The following is a 7,235-nucleotide window of genomic DNA, read 5'->3' on the forward strand; positions in this document are numbered from 1 at the left end:
GCGTTCGCAACAAAAGCAACGACAACTGATTCTCCACCTGAACTTTGAATGCACAGGTGAACAGCTCTTTGTGACTCATCGTGGTGGGAGTACGGAGCAGTGATGGTTCGGCATCAGGGTTCTGAGGAGTCCAGCAGCTTGTCTGGTCTACACGGCTCAATTACTGCAGATCACTTTTCATAAAGAAAGGTTCAACCATGCACTACCGCAAACCAAGCAGCAGCCCATTCCAAACAGGCAGGTTTAGAAAAGGCAGTGCACTAGTTTCACGAAATGTAGAACCAAATATGATGAGCTTACATCCCTAAAAAATACATAAAACACTAGTGTGGATCGTATTAAACATCAACTCTATAACAGGCTACAAAACACTAGCAGACAGACCGGTTTTGGAAGCATGCAATGAGATTACTTCTTTGCATATGTTTTTGCTAAATCATCTGGTTTTAGCAACTACTGCAGCAGCTCCCCCGCTCAGACTCGGAAATAATCTGATTTCGGGTAAAATATGAATAAAGTCAATGTATCCAGCAGCTGTAGACTTTAATTCAGTCAGTGTTGACTCTCTCTCAGTATTCTACAAAAGCCAAGACCTCTCAAACCTTATCCAAGTGCTTCAGAGGCCTAAACTTAAAACATGTGAGATGCGAAACCTGGTATTTAGTGTCAGAGTCATTTTTAAGCCCAACAACCGACCCTGATCTCCTCACAATGACCCTGAGCAGTGTAGGGATATCACACTTCCTGGATTAGGAAAGAATGTTGCCACTGGATGTTATCCAAGCAGCAATAGTAATGCATTGAGAATGACGGCAGGGCTTTTAGCAGATACAGCAGCATACAGATATCTTGCATATAAAAATTTGTACAAAAAGTAATTCAGCCAACATTCTATTTTTTACACAAATAAAATTCAGGTGAAACTTTGAGGGAGTTGTATAATAGCACTATATTCCGGAGGCAGGGTTGGACATATATACTCTATAACTGTATATACAGTATAGCTATAGATTGACTCTAACTGACGAGTCAAATCACTGTTAACCCTTATATCGTATGTCATGGGAATACACTCTTGGGCTCAGGATAAAACCATGATTCATAAACAATCACTGCAAAAGCGAACAGATGAAAGCTACAATCGTTTTCTTGATTTAGGATTAATTCATTTTAATTGTATTTGTATTTGTGTGTCACATCACATATTATCTCAAGGCACAGACAGGGGGTGAGAGACCAGGATCGGGTGTGTCATTGTATGAAAGCACAAACTGGTTGTTATATGACAATAATAATGGTGATACTTATCAGCAGTGATGGTAAAGCGTCAGTTAAAAACAATATATATTTATATTAGGGCTGTGAAATGATTAAAAATTTTAATCAAATTAATCACAGGTTTCTGTGGATTAATCATGATTAATCACATATTACCGATTTTCGCGGTATATTTTTGTGAGAACAAAACGATTTATGACAAAAGACGGATATATACATTTAACATGTTCTTTTTTATTCATATGGTTGAATAAAACATTTTTCTTTTCTTTTTAAATCAAACATAAAAACAATGGCTAAGAAGCCCCAATAATTTCTAAGATTGTGGAACATTTTTCTCTATTTTGTCAAACAAACATTAACCACACCATGACACAATCTAATGCCTCTAAAGGCCCTCTTAGCTAGTCTTCCTTTAGCCAGTTGGTGAGGCATACTAACTTGTTCACGTTCTCTGACAGTAAAGCTGACCGCTTCTTTTGCACAATGTGTCCTGCGACTGAGAACAGTCTTTCACATGGAACCGTGGATGCGGGAGAGGCTAGATATTTGCGAGCTAGTGAGGCCAGCTGCTCATGGGCTCCTGAATGAGATGACCACCACTCCAAGGGGCAGTCCTCCAAACCAATGCTGGGCTCTGCTCTGTACCTGTGTAGAGCTCTGTGAGGCTGCTGCACCTCTTCCTCTGATTCAGAATCTGAGCCCATTACCAGAAGGCTCATTTTCTTCTTGGGTGGCCCATCTTCAGCAGCTTGTGGAGCCCTCCTGGCCCTGGGTGACTGTTCCTGCAGCAATCTTTCAAGTGTGGTCCACACCTCTGGTCTCTCACTCTTGGGTAGGCTCTTCAGGTCTTTAAAACGTGGATCCAGCGCTGTTGCAATCTTGAGCCATTCATTGTTGGTATTTCTTTGACGGGAGGCTAGGTCTGTCTTGAATGCCGTCTTAAATTTCACCACATATGCAGGGTCATCTTCGGTGACTTCCATTACATGACGCAGGTGGCAGAGTGCAGGCAGTACCACAGAGCAGGAGACATAGGCCTCCCCACCCAGAATTTCCGTTACATACCTTCAGTGGAAAAACACAGACACACACGCACACACACACACAAAAAGATGGAGGAGGTGAGAGAGAGAGTTAAGTTATTAGAACAGGTACACAAATATAATTTGAATTTAATCAGTTCAACTTAATATTAGCCTAATAGTCACATTATCATGGATTGCTTACTTGCAGGGATCTAGTAGAGACTCCAGTCTCTGCAGTTTGTCCCATTCTTGTTGTGTAAGCATCACTAGTTTGTGGTTGTGCTGGTCCAGGGCTGCTGTCACTGCATCCTTATTGCCGATCAGACGCTTAACCATGTCCAGCGTTGAGTTCCAGCGTGTTGGGACGTCTTGGATCAGTGGCTGCTGCACCTGCATGCGGTTCTCTTGCTCTGCGTTGAGCTCCAACGTGTTAGCGGGGCTGTGTTTGAAGTGGCCGACAATTTTGCGACACTTGCATTCACAAATCCGCTGTCAGCGAGGCTCACGGTGGTGCTTCTCTGCAAGATGTGAGCGATGCACGGCATGTGTTCATATGACAGTAGTCTAGCCGCGGCTATCATATTGCGTGCACTGTCTGTCCCTATAGTGGTCGTTTTGTCTTCAATTGCCCAGTTGCTTGCAACAGTTTGGAACTGTTCCGCACATGCCTCTGCAAAGTGGCGCTCTTCTGTTTTCATGCACGTTAGTGCAAGCGACTTTAACTTCCATCCGTCGGTGATTAGATGTGCAGTTACACCCAGGTAGTTATTGTTACTCACAGAGGTCCAGTGATCCCCTGTCAGCGCCACATAATTCGTAGCAGCCAAGTCATTTTCCTTTTTTTTCTTTTCAGCTTCATACAGCTCGTCGATTTTAGTCATTATTGTGCGTCTTTTCGGTGCTCTGATGCTCGAGTCCCCCGTTGCCACTCGCAAAACTTCGGTGAACCCCTCATCCTCAACAATATTAATCGGTCTACAGCTTTTTGCAATCCACTTGGCATCTGTGCTAGTCAACTTGTCACAGGCAGACTTAGTGAGGGGCCTACGTTGTTCAGTCAGAGTGGTTTGGCGCATTGCACTTGAACGCCCCTCGCCGACCAACGCATGCTTCGCGTTGAGGTGGTACTTTAGGCTGATATTGCTACGGTGAAACGATAACATCTTCCCGCAGAGTGTGCACATCACCTTGGTTTTATTGAATGTTCCATCTTTGTTTTTTTGGAACACGAATTTCCCATCCAGAAGGTCCTCAGGTTCATCAGAGTTATCCATGTTGTTTGTTTGTTTGGATGGCAGCTGCCGTCTGACTGCAACTCCGAGCGGCGACTAGTGCAGAGCGCTTGGAATTGTGGGTATATTGGAAGCTCATTCTGCGCATGCGTAAAAAAAAAAACCGAATTAATCCTGTAATTTAATCATAACGCGTTAACGCGTTATTTTTCACAGCCCTAATTTATATATATTTAACAATAGGTTAATTGTGATAATAACACAGTTATTAGTAGCTGCTCCCTCATTAAAATCACAGATAATCATTGTTTGCTCTAATGTTTATTGAATATCAGCAGTTGTTCATCAGGACCTTCAGTCAGCAGAAGGGTTGTTCTAAACAAAGTGTCTGATAATGATTTTTTTGTGTAAGCGGGATCTCTGGTGGTTGGTTCTGGGCCTTGAGGGTTTATTCGCTCTTCAGTCGTTGGATTGGTGTGTGTGTGCATGCGTCAGCGCCATGGGCTTGAAACAAAGTGACTGCTCTAGCAGAAGGCACAATAACTGATTTTTTTTTATTTTTTGGAAGCCAAAAATATCTCCTAATTGTTTGTGTAAGTAGCCTCAGACTGACTCGTGGGGGTCTCAGCAGGGGTGTGTGGATGTAGGAGGGATGAGGGGAGGGGCGGGAGCAGAGCCATATTCTCATCTACCAGAAAATCCTCCTTTTACAAAATGTTTAGGTCGTTACTGTTGATATAGTCCAAGTCTTTAGAGTAAATGGCTCCAACTTCACTGGGCAAAAGTGAAAATATTATATTTCAAAATGCTCATCTTAACAGCCTCAGTGACAGACCCCATGCTTGGAAAATGAATTATACATATGCTTGATTAACCAGCTGAGTCCCTGCGCTCGATCCCTGAGCAAACACCAGCCTTTTGGAATAAATTAAAGCCCAATATTTCAGCTTCAGCATCAGCAGGAGCCTCTAAATAATTATGCAAATATGAAACAAATTTCCCAAGCAGATTTCCAGCTCTGCAATCCTCCTCCATCATTCTTATGCATACCCCATGAATTAACTAAACTATGCCGATCATTATACTTACACAAAATAGGCTAATTAATACACTTGACAATAGTGTTCTCCAGAGGGGAGGGGGGGGGGGGGGTGGCTGAACTAAATCTTCATCACACAGAATCGTAAACCGGAGGCCAAACAGCAGCATGTCGAACTGCTCTCTTGTGGAATCTGCATGAGGACAAAAGATGGGGAATTTACAAGATGATCACATGCCTTCAAAAAAAACGTCCCCTGTTTAATCAAAACACAGTGTTCCTTGTACAGTTAGAGGAGTTAAAATAGAAGGAGCGAGGATTTGGATCGAGCCCAGCGCTGCAGCTTCTCATTTGGTTGTTTTTGTGTTTGTCTGCATTTCTATGTGCAAGAAAGAGGAACACAGAGCTCATTATCCAAACCTTCAAATTACAGTCCCTACCCTTCCAAATCCTTCCAGAAACTCCACAACACGTCCCAGAGGCCAGAGCACAACAGCACCAGTGCTGCTCCGTGGTCTCCATAACACCGTCTTCCTCAGTGCTGCATATGAATATGGATTATGGAATGTATGGCTGATGGGAGGGGATGGTGTTGGACTACCTAATTACATAGCTTGTTATAATGACCATCCTTATCGCATCGCACTCTCTTCTCCCCTTGAAAACATCTAACAAGGAGAGAGGATGAATCTAATGTAAATTCACCGAGTCTTATTTTCTGCAGGGAAAAAGACGTAAGGATATCCGCGGCTACGTGATTGGATTGAATGGAGAGATTTTTGCAGTTCTCTCTACATACGAGAACGCACCAGGTTTTGTAGGTTTACTCCCACACATTAGACTTTAATTACTGCTCCAGTGGGAGAAACCTGTTAACTTGCCAAACCACACATTTATTGGGCAACGCAAACATTGGCCAATAGAAATGTCCCCAATATGGACATGGAGGTGGACTTTTTGGTTCCTTGGTAGAGCGTCTTGCGTTTATTTGTTATTGTTAAGTCTGCTCGTGACCACAGCGTCTCTGAACCCCCTGTGAACCTGAAGAGACCAGCTCTGTTGTGCTAGCATTCAGCCAAAGAGGCAGTATTTGTATTGTGTCTACCCAGTGTAATTGACAAATGAAATAGACTTGGGTTGAGGCCAGTATCTCTTGGCATAACTGGATGGTAAAGTAAACATCAAGTGGCTACTGAAAACATTTGGTCTTAACGTATAGAAATAGATAGAAATAGGTGTTTTCAAGCTTATTTTATCATTAACTGTTACCGTTTAGGCCTCAACAAAGCAGCTTTCACAGCTACTCCACTTTGATGGAGGAGAATAACATGTTAGAAAGCCTGTTTTGTGACGAATTAAAGCTGCCAATGCGGCATATGATTTCCCTCAAGCTTGTTTGAATCTTGAGCACATGTGCTGCAGTAACACATCTAATAATAATAATAATAATACATTTTATTTATAGGCGCCTTTCAGAGCACCCAAGGTCACCTTACACGGCAGATTAAAAAACAACATAAGAAACAATGTATCAAAATCATCAATAACTTAAAATAATTATAATTATCAGATAATAATTTATATTATCACTGTTTCCATTAAGAATGTAAAAGAAATGCTACTTATACATTTTTTTTTGTAAAAATACAAATATTCTGTGTTGCATGTTTCAGGAATATTTTCTCTACACATTCCAGCGTGAACAGCAGCCTGACGATACCATCTATGGCCAAACAATTCAATATGTTAGGGTGGCTTTCAAAAAATGTTTTCTTAGGAATAAGATGTGGTAACCATGCTCCAGTGTGGGCACCACCCAGGCTCTTCAGTCTCTTCAGCACAAGCTGTAATTCACTGCAAAGCGACACCACAGATGCCAGAAGGCCACCACAACTATCTGATCTTGCAGTTGTCCTCTCAGGAGCCAGCCAACTTTTACATATTTCAGAAACTAGGAAGAAACGGATGTATGCAATATATTCAGCGTGTGTATGTGGAGCCTGTACAAGAAGCCGGGAAGTCACAATTTCCCACTGACACCACAGAGCTCCAAATTTAACCTCCTGGCTTCCTGGCTCTCTTCGCTTGGCCATACAACCCCCGAGCCCTTGGCTGCAGTGGGACTCTCCTCTCCACACTGTCATTTCAATGCTTTATGGAGCTCAGATTGCAACAGCCCAGTATTTATATTCACCTCTTTGGGTTTTCATCAGAAAAGGAACAGCATTGTTGGAACACTTGAAATGTTTTCTTCGTCTTGACACCGAAATACAGCAGCATGGTGATAGCATGGGGATACTCAAACACCATGAAACCTCTCAGGGAGGAGATCGCCGCAAATGGTTGGTTGAACACCAGAAACACATTCTGCCCATTCTGTTTTTTTTACAATAAGTCACTTCCTTTCTCCAACCTAAACTCAACCATATTCAATCATATGAATCTTATGACTTTTCCAGAACAGATCTTGCCTTGTGCAAACTCTCTATCTAGAGCTAATGTGGTGCTATTGATCTCCCCACGAGAATGTACACAACTCGCATGTGGCCGGTTAAGTTGTGGCTTATTTCAAATACGTAAATATGGTATACAAGTTATGTAAAGTCATGTAACTGCACCTATATTGGTAAGTTTACACGTTAGTAAACTGCAACTGAG

The sequence above is a fragment of the Limanda limanda genome, chromosome 11 (assembly GCF_963576545.1).
Source record: "Limanda limanda chromosome 11, fLimLim1.1, whole genome shotgun sequence".
Classification (NCBI taxonomy): Eukaryota; Metazoa; Chordata; class Actinopteri; order Pleuronectiformes; family Pleuronectidae; genus Limanda; species Limanda limanda.